The sequence below is a fragment of the Chenopodium album genome, chromosome 1 (genome assembly GCF_948465745.1).
Source record: "Chenopodium album chromosome 1, dcCheAlbu1.1, whole genome shotgun sequence".
Taxonomy (NCBI): Eukaryota; Viridiplantae; Streptophyta; class Magnoliopsida; order Caryophyllales; family Amaranthaceae; genus Chenopodium; species Chenopodium album.
In genome coordinates this window covers 71,349,888-71,360,629 of record NC_137834.1, presented here as the reverse complement: position 1 = coordinate 71,360,629, position 10,742 = coordinate 71,349,888, and the positions used below count along the sequence as shown (strand labels likewise).

The following is a 10,742-nucleotide window of genomic DNA, read 5'->3' as shown; positions in this document are numbered from 1 at the left end:
TCCATATTTCAATTATTTAATTTAATTCTTTGCTTTAATATTATCCTTTAAGTTACTAACGAGTGTATTTTGTAATAAGAAAGAGGTACGAGCCATCGAAGTAAGTAATTTAATTACTTTATTAATCTTTTGACATAGAAACCATGTTATGATTATTTTGTTGATTCTTAGTATCATGTTAGGATGTTTTATTACTTCCTAGTATCATGTTTAGGGTAAACTAATATTTCAGATATTATGTATGTTTATGATGCTTCCTATTTCTTTTCTTCTATCATGTAAGTATCATGTTAGGAATAAAGTTTTGATCTTTAATGTTTATGACATGCTAGGGTTATTTATTAATGTTGTTAGTATTATGCCTAGAATCTTGCTTATATTATTATGCTTTATTGAGAATGAGAATATTATTATGATGATAATTGTTTTTGTTATGTTGCATGAATTATAATTGTTTTTATTGTTATTGTTTGATCACGCCTTTTATGCTTATTTAAAGGGAATTTATACTTGTAATCACGCTTAATAAGATAAATAATAATCATGTTCAGGCTAATATGATTATAATTCAAGTGATCGCCAATAATAGTTTTGTTTGTGCATTAATATTAAACCAATATAGATAAACAAGTTTAGGATTATAATGATTATATGTTTGTCAGAAAGCGCACATGAATACGAGAAGAATAAAGTAGAGGCCTATTATTAGGGAAAATTTAATCTCTTTTATGTTGGATTTGTACCTTCATCCCCGAACATCCAGTCATGGTTCCAGACCTATTGGAATTAGCGATCTCATGGATCGTTAAGGGGTGTAACCTTTACCGTGTGAACGGTTTACAAGTTCCTAAAACTTGTTGGCGATTCTTTTACTCAAGCTTCGTTCCCTTTGGACTCTACAATGCTTAAGTGTATGATCCAGTGGGGCTCAAGTGTGGGATGCAAGAAATATTCACTACTTATATATTTTAAATTATGCATGAGATAGAATAAAATCTTATTTTAATCTTGAAAGATAAATCATATTTATCCTACAAGATTATCCAAACTAACTTAGGAGATTCTATCCTGATTACTAGCCTATCAAAAAATTTTAAATCAATTATTATCCCAAAATAATTATGGAATAATCTCATTATTTAATTAATTGTTATCCATATAGATTTTTTTGCTCAAAATTTATACAAACTTATCAAAATTAACAACTTTAATTATGACAATTATCTTTTCAAAATTTTAAAACTTATATTTTATTTTAAAATCTTATTTTTATTAAAATAAAAAAAATATATACACTAGTAGAAAAAGGCTCATTTGCGTCGCTCATTTATAGTGTATTTGCGTCGCTTCTATGAGCGACGCAACTGCTCGCGACGCAAATGACTTTTAAGTCATTTGCGTCGCTCCTAGGCGCGACGCAAATATGAGTCATTTGCGTCGCTCCTTTATAAAGGAGCGACGCAAATGACTCTTCTGATAAACTTTTTTTTTGTTATTTGCGTCACTCCTTTATAAAGGAGCGACGCAAATGACTCTTATTTGAGTCACTCTTTTATAAAGGAGCGACGCAAATGACTCTTCTGATAAACTTCTTTTTTGTTATTTGCGTCACTCCTGTATAAAAGAGCGACGCAAATGACTCTTCTAATAAACTTCGTATTTGTTATTTGCGTCACTTGTTTATATAGGAGTGACGCAAATGACTGAGTAGACAATACAAAATTGCTGTATTTGCGTCACTTGTTTGTTTAATGAGTGACGCAAATGAGGTGAATTTTTTTTTTTTTAATTATAATAATTGCCTTGTATATGTTTGTAGTACCTGTTTTCCTTACTAGTGGTATAAAGTAATATGCTAACGCTTATATAATTGAAATTAAAATGCAATATTATTGAATAATGCAAATGTAAATTTCGGCAGAGTCTCCTTTGTAATTTGGCCTACCCATAAAATTGGGAATGACGGCATTATATTAACAACCTGTCCAATAAATTACATCTCAATATCATACACATTATACTCATCATCCCAACACCAATTAACCAAATTCATTCATTTCAAGCCTATAATCCAAAACAAGAGTCCAACATGTGCTAAGTGTAAATCTAAAGTTCAACATTACATATAAAATACTCTGCCCAAATATCTCGAATCTCATTTATCTCCTCCTCAGTGTACGGTGTAGTTCTTGAAAAATCCTATCAACACAACAAATATACAAAAGGAAAGTTTTAATTCAAGATTGTAGCTAACATCAAATTGTATTTATCAAACAAAAATGAAATATTTGACAACTCATACCTGAATAAGATCCTCACTGCTATGGTGATGTTCAAGTATTTCGTACATATAACGCATGACGTAGTAGTTACACTCACGTCCACCCAATTGTTCAGGACACTACATGGAATTTAGATCTTATACTAATCCATGTCTTTGCTCTCTTTTTCTTTTGCTGTCAGTACCTTCTACAGCTTCACATCGAACGAACATATTTCTCAGTTAGCTTGATGAGGAATGGCCGAATGGCATCCTACAAGAATGAAACTAATGATAAATTTGGGTGAAATAACATGCCACCTAGTAAGGTTCTACCAAGAAACTACAGTACACTCACAAATTTGACATCATCCTTAGTAACCAGCTTACTGTTTCATGGAATCAAAATGATTGTTTGTATCAATTCCCAAAATAGACAATTAGCACCTTCATATATATCCTAAAATGAATTACACATCCCATCAGTTTACTTCCATCCCCAAATGTCTTTCTACATACAGCAAAAAGATCATAACCATACATGCCGAAATAAGAAAGGAATCCTCACCTTGCTGTCTATTAAAATTCCAAACATAAAACTACCTTGGGTTATTGTGCAGTCCTCAAAATTTATCATGACTGTCCCTCAAATTTAGACACCCTCTCTTTCCCTTAAGATGAATCATCACCTTTGCTGTGTACTAAAATTCACATAATAAGATCAGTTAACGTCTGCAGGATTTGATAGAAAAAGAGGTTGCTCCTTAAGATTAGTAAAGAGTTCACATACGCAGCACATGGGGGTAGATGTGGGTCCTTGCACCATCCTGGTTTCTCCTCTGTGCTCCTGCAAAGTGCACCCAAGAAACAACTCAGATCAATATTTTGGTAATTTATATCGAAATCCTGCTTCTGTTGCAAAGGAAGATAACTGGGCATAAATTATACATCATTAGTAGTTCTTACTTGTGAACTTCACTGTCATGTCTTTTCCTTGTCATCTAGCATGTAAACGGACTATTAGGATCCACACCAGGCTGTGAAATTTCCAAACCATGTTTCTTAACCAAATCAACGTATCTGAAAATTCAACAAAAAATAAATGACAAAAGTTTTGTACTGAATAGCTCAAGACATTAGAGGATATGATGCAGAAAGAGTGCTAACTTTTCAGAATCAAAATTATCAACTCCCAAATCTTCGTCCCAGATAAATATATAATCATATGGTGCCACAATGTCAGGATGTAGAAATCGTTTTGCATACCACCTTTAACCATACAATCAAAGAACGGATCAGTATGATAAAATTGATAATTAATCTGACCCAATTCCCTTAAAACAAGAGTACTAACCATTTCGTTTGTTTTCGAGCACTGACATGGATAGCACGTTTTGACCACTCAAACTGATCCCACTCAGTCGTCTTACCATCGTAATGGAAGAGCAGAATAGTGAAGTTGTCTGAGAACTGTGCAAGGATAAAAGAGCATATAATTAATACAAAGATGATGTTAGCAGTAATAAAGGACTTGAAATTGCTAGAAAGAAACCTTTTTAACTGCTTTGTCAATATTTTCTTTCATATCTAAGCCAACTGTGAAGGTCACTAGATACTTAGGCTTGGTTTTCAGATCCTGTAGAAGCCATTTTGAACCAGTATTATATTCAAACTTCAAAATTCTATTATCAAAATGAATAAAACTCAGTCTTTGTGCTGATAATGCAATTTATTAAGAAACCTTAAAAGTACATAAATAAAAGTTTAAAATTACAGTTCCCTTGCTTATTTTTTTTCCTTTACATCATTACTCAGACCCCTCTTAACCCGAAAAGTGTAATGTGGGAAACAGAGTAAAGAATTTTTGTCCAACAAGTGTCAAGGATAGTGATTAAAAGAGGAGGTTCTACATAACAGAAGACAGTTTAAAAGTAAGGTGTATGTGAGAAGAAATTTCAGAGACTTGTTATAGTATGTTCACATACCTCACTAGGAAGACCTCATAGTCTACGGAGATAAAGATCTGACTTAGAAGCAACTATCCCTGGAGGCAGTCTCTCTGCACCGCTAGGGTTTGATTGGGCCAGCAATGGCACCTGAGAATCCACAACAATCAAACAACAAATATTATTAAGTGATGAGAACCTTGGAAGACTAGTCCCATGCATCAGACCAGAAAAGCCTTAAAAGAAATACATACATGATGCCTGATCTTGCAATGAGTAACAGATGTAAAATATATGTCAGCAATCAACATGAAGAATTTTTATAAAATGATTAAAGTGGCAACTCGCAAGGGCTACAACTACATATACAAAGTGTGTTGATTGAAAAGTTTCAACAATATAACTGTTTGCTTGTGGTAAAGTTGGGTTCAGAGTTACAGAATCATGCAGGAATACAGCAATTTTATATGAATGAAGTTGCCTAACATATTTTACCAACAGGATAAAATTACATGAAAAGACTGCAGTGTAACAGAAAAAGAAAAAGACTGGTGTGCATGTACAATAGCAAATTATGATTACCGGAGAAACAAAGAAGTTGAAGGAGATGATAAGCCCCCCCCCCCCTTCCCATCCAATAATCTCAGCAATAAGCCTACTAAATTCGGCAATTCGGCACTCCTCCTATATTTAGACTATCCATCAATCATCATTCTATCATTTGTTCATTCTTCATTATCAACTAAAAATTAATTGAAAATAAATTAAAATTCCTCTCTTTCTTCTAATTTCAAATAATCCACAATAAATAAAAACAAGAAAATCACAATTTCTGACAAACTCGAAATTTTAATTTCAACATAAATGAACACAAATTAAGAACAAAATTAAAGAACTTAAACACAAATTAAGCACAAAATCAAATTACCTTCTCATTAAGAGAGCATTTGGACTGAACATACGACTGAGGATCAAACCTATCATTCCGAAACGCGTTTGAGTTGATTTTTTGCTCGAAATGGGGGATTTTTGGTCGGAAACAATCAATTTTTCTGGGTTTAAGGGTTCGAATTTCTTGGGGTTTTTGGTCTAAATTTTTGCTCGAAATTGCTCGGATTTGCTTCAACTTGACTGCAATTTTAATTTAGATGTTAAATTTGCTGGGGAATCGCGGTTTTTTGGCCTAATTTGTTGGATTTCTGAGACGGATTTGTGGGTGTTTTGCTGTAAATTTCAAATAATCAACAATAAATAAAAACAAGAAAATCACAATTTCTGACAAACTCGAAATTTTAATTTCAACAGAAATGAACACAAATTAAGAACAAAATTAAAGAACTTAAACACAAATTAAGCACAAAAATCAAATTACCTTCTCATTAAGAGAGCATTTGGACTGAACATACGACTGAGGATCAAAGCTATCATTCTGAAACGCGTTTGAGTTGATTTTTTGCTCGAAATGGGGGATTTTTGGTCGGAAACAATCAATTTTTCTAGGTTTAAGGGTTCGAATTTCTTGGGGTTTTTGGTCTAAATTTTTGCTCGAAATTGCTCGGATTTGCTTCAACTTGACTGCAATTTTCATTTAGATGTTAAATTGCTGGGGAATCGCAGTTTTTTGGCCTAACTTGTTGGGTTTCACAGACGAATTTGTGGGTGTTTTGCTGTAGAAATTCACTGGAATTGAAGAACTCTTGTTTTTTTTCTTTTTGATTAGTGAATGTAGGCGAAGGTAAAAAAACGCAGAAAACCTAAAGGCAAAAGAGTTATTTGCGTCACTTTATTATAAAAAAGCGACGCAAATAACCTTGTTTATGATATTGTACACAACTCATATGCGTCGCTCATGTAGTAAAAGCGTGACGCAATTTACTTAATCACTTATTTGCGTCGCTTGTTAACAAATGAGTGACGCAAATAAGTTTATTAATTGCGTCAATTTAATATATAAGAGCGACGCAAATGAGAGAAAGCTGAAATGCAGTTGAGTTTTGCGTCGCTTCTTGAATAACATGCGACGCAAATAACTTAAAAGGATGGTAAAAATAAACATTTACTTCGCTCCTTAGAATGAGTGACGCAAATATGGCGAGGCAAATGTACATTTTTCTACTAGTGATATTTTTTTAAATTGCGCCACCCATCGTTGTGTACCTAGCCAAAGCCAGCCACTGTAGTCGTACACCGAGCAGGTGTATGGTGCACAGCAGCGACGCAAGGTAGTAGTAGCAGTGTACAAAACCCCTTACGCGACACTACTGTTTTTCCATTGCTGCCCGCTTGCCTAGACTTGCCCTCCCTCCTTGACCACCTGTTGCAGCAGTCGTCGTGGCTGCGCCACCTAGTCGTGATTGCCGTTGGATGAAAGTGGAGGAGCATTGGAACTTATTTTCGATATTCGAGAGATGAGAATTGATGTTTAGACAACACATGAGGGTTAGCACCAAATAAACCATGTAACATTTAGTTACGATAATAAAAAAAAGAGTTCGCAACCTAAGGTCAAGATCTATGTTCAACTATTGGTCAAGCTTTGACTATTGCGGACCTAATCTAGAATCTTGACTTCGCCACTTAAAATGGGCGACCGTTTTTCAAACTACCCGAAATCGACAACCATCAATGGCCAGTAACGCTTGAAAACGACCAGTTTAGGGTCTAAGTGATCGATCCGATCGAACGGCTTTGATTTTCTTGCCAAGCTGATTTTCCACTGCACTATGAAATTCTTTGAACTTGTAAAGCAAATAAGATTTGTGAGACATTAGGTAGATATAGCCGTATCTACTATAGTCTTTGTGGTTGTAAGTGACATGCTTTGACTCTTGTGTAAGACCATGGGATTAAGTGCCTAGACTCAACTAAGGACTAAACAAGGGTACTGTTACTAATAAAATAATCAAACCCCCGCCTCATACGTCCCCTTAAAGTAGTGACGCTCAGTGGTGTACTGCATAGCCAGCGCAAGAATAACCAAACCGTCCCATGGCCGGTATAATACCTTAGGCTCCTTGGTACGGGCGTGCAAGGATGAGCACGGGCTTGCACCATAGGCAGCACAGGTGTGCAGCACTGTGCATGGCCATGCACAGTAACATAGTAAAGGCAGAACCTATTGTCTTGATATCCTGCAAGTTGTTATAGAGATCTTTCGTTCGCTTGGTGTAGTCACCTTCACATTTGTAGGCGTCGCTTGAAGTGTGCCTACGTTAAAGCATGTTGTGAATATGCTTGGCACTCATAAGAAGTGGGAATTGACATAATACGATTAGGGACAAGGAAAGTAGGGAGCCTCCAACAAGTTTACAAGGAACTTGTAAACTATTCACGGATCATTTAAGGCAACCACGAATAAGGGACAACGATAGGCAACAACGATTGACTCGTGAAGGTTGCACCCCATTCATAATCCATAATATTACTAACTCCATATGGTTCGGAACCACAAAAGGAGGATCGGGGATGATGGTACGAAGTGAGTCATGGAGTCACATTCGCCTGTATTGCCCTCTACTCGATTCTTATAGTGAAAAGTGATTCTTGCGATCTCGAAGGCATACAAACAAAGATTCAATTTGCTCCAAACTATTATTAGGCTAAATTGGTTAAATATTAACGCAACACAGAATTCTAATATATTAGTGATCACTTGATTAAAAAATAAGATTAAAAAGGAACCTAAACCGGTTGTCTAAATTATCTGATTAGGCGTGATTTTCAATTACATATTCCCTTTAACATGCAATATGGTGATCATAATAATAATAGAATAAATATTAATATTGGAAGCAATTTAACAATAATAGCGTTAGTCAAATCGAATAATAAATAAACCTAATCATGATACTAGTGATATAAAAATAAAATAAGTAATTAAATAAAATTATTAATCATATTCCGCGCGTTCCTTTAAATTGCTACATCATCAATAAATTGTTATTAACTTCAATAAAAAAAAATATAAACCAAATAGAAATTAAATTAAATTAAATAAAAAAGTAGAATTGATTTGGTCAAAACCCTCAGTTATTTATACCTTTCACGCTATTGTTTATGGACGGAACCTCGGGGTTAGTATAGACTCCTTGGAGTGCTTAAAGGAAGAATGGTGTAATTAGGAATATAGGTTTAAAGCGTAGAATATGGGACAGAGAGAAGAGAATGATTTTTTGTGTAAAAGAGAGGAAGAGAGAATGATTTGATGCTCAAGATTTTTGATGATTGAAAAAGGGGAGATATGACCTCTATTTATAGAGAAAAAAGAAAGGTCTAAAAAACAAGAACGATCCGAATTAAATCGGAATAAAACTCGATAGACTGCAATTTTGCGGTTTTTGTTTTTATCATATCTTTTGATCCGGATATAGGAATAAGATAAAAAAGATATTGTTAGAAAGCTTTTTAAGTCTAATTTCTAACCCAATTAGAATCAGATTAAAATATTTTGTGAATAAAAGATATGGCCGAAATAGTGAGACGGTGTCAGTTTTGGATAGAGTTTGATATTTTATTCATATCTTTTCTGCTATAGTTCGGAATTGATAGTATAATATATCATTGGAAAGAAAATTTAAAGGGATATCCAACCATATAAATTTTGGATAAAAAATATGAGGCACGAAAATAATATAAGTCTATCTTTGAACGTCTTTCAATTCGGATATAAATAGGATTTTCAAAAAGAAAAGTTTTATTTAATGTCAAACTCTTTAATCTTATCTTTTCAAAAAGGATAATTAAGATATTTTAGAAACTTATAAAAGCCTCTAATTAACCCTAATTGTTTAAGGAATGGGAATAAATAATTTGGACCCTCCACATGATCATTGGGTCGTAGGTAAGGTGGGCTTAGGTTCGGTTTGGGCTCAATTTAATATTTTGGCCATAACTTATTCGTTATAACTCGGATTTGGGCTTATAATATATCGTTGGAAAGGTCTTTTCAAGACCCACCAATTATTAAATCATTGGACCCAAATTATGGACCAAAAACACTGGATTAAACGTTTTTATAAATAGAACACTAAATGTTTGGTTTTAAAGGACACGAAATGAATTATTTTCGGTTTAAAGGCACGAAAGGACGAAAATAAGTTATGGTTTGGGGAAATGGGCTAGGATTTGGGTTGGTTTATGAATTGAAAATATTTATTTAAGCACTCCAAGATTAAATACTCAACCCGACCAATAATGGCGGTGAAAGGATGTTCATCATCGGGTTTGATTTTGGGGAGACATTTTTAGGTGTCTACAGAAGCCCCCACTTTGACTGAGTTTGTAGAAACGTTAGTTTCGAAAACAATAGTCAAAGTAGACGATAGGGATGGAGAATGATGTAAGACGTTTTGCGATCCTAAATCACTCAGTATACGCCGAAACCTGCAAAAAATGTTAGTTCCACAAATAAAAGAGTAAAGGAATAGAACTCTTATCTGACACCAGTGTATCGGTGACAAATGAGCTTGGTAGCTTCCTATTCTTGAAGGAATCCACCGAATGACGTTTCGCTAAAACCCTTTCGATGTTTGAGGAAAGTCGACAGATGAGTTTAGTAGCTTTCTAAGCCTGAAGAAACCTACTAAATGATATTTTCCATGCTTGAGGAAAGTTTCATATGATTTTGGCGTTTTTCTATGCTTGAAGAAATCCACCGATAATGCTTTCCATGCTTGAGGAAAGCCGACAAAGGAATTTGGCGGTTTTCTATGCTTGAAGAAACCCACTGATAATACTTTCCATGCTTGAGGAAAGTTGACATATGATTTGACAGCTTTCTACGCTTGAAGAAATCAACCGAATATTACTTTCCATGCTTGAGGAAAGTCAACAGATGATTTTGGCATGTTTCTATGCTTGAAGAAATCCACTGGATAATATTTTCCATGCTTGAGGAAAGTCGACAGATGATGAGATTGAAATGATAATGGTTCGATTATCCCCGAACGTGGGCTCTAGATGGCCCCTTGTCCCCGATCGTGGGATGTAGATGGTCCGCTTGTCCCCGGGCGTGGGCTGTAGATGGTCCGCTTGTCCCCGGACGTGGGCTATAAATGGTCCGTTTGTCCCCTAACATGGGCTATAGATGGTGCGCTTGTCCCTTGACGTGGGCTGTAAAAGTTTCGCTTGTCCCCGAACGTGGGCTGTAGATGGTCCGCTTGTCCCTAGATGTGGGATATAAATGGTCTGCTTGTCCCCGGACGTGGGCTGTAAGTGGCCCGATTGTCCCCTGACTTGGGATGTAAATGGTCCGTTTGTCCCCGAACGTGGGCTATAGATGGTCCGCTTGTCCCCGGACGTGGGCTGTAATTGAGACCTGCAAAATAAAATTTTCCAAGGGACTCGTATAAACTATGATTAACTTGACCAACTAACTCGACCAAGTTTGACTTGACACGACATGACATGAGTATGTCTTGTGATTGTGTGTGTATAGTTTGATTGTGTGTCCACAGACACAAGCAATCAAAAATGCAAAAGCAAAAAAAATTCCGTCATTTTTGTCATGAGATGAGTGGAGGGTACCGACTCTCTCT

At 35.2% G+C, this 10,742-nt stretch overlaps 1 pseudogene; it reads right to left on the bottom strand.

Annotated features, from left to right (window-relative positions):
* Window positions 1–2,568: 2,568 nt before the first annotated feature.
* On the bottom strand, window positions 2,569–4,517 carry LOC145635275 (uncharacterized; annotated as a pseudogene).
* Window positions 4,518–10,742: the final 6,225 nt, after the last annotated feature.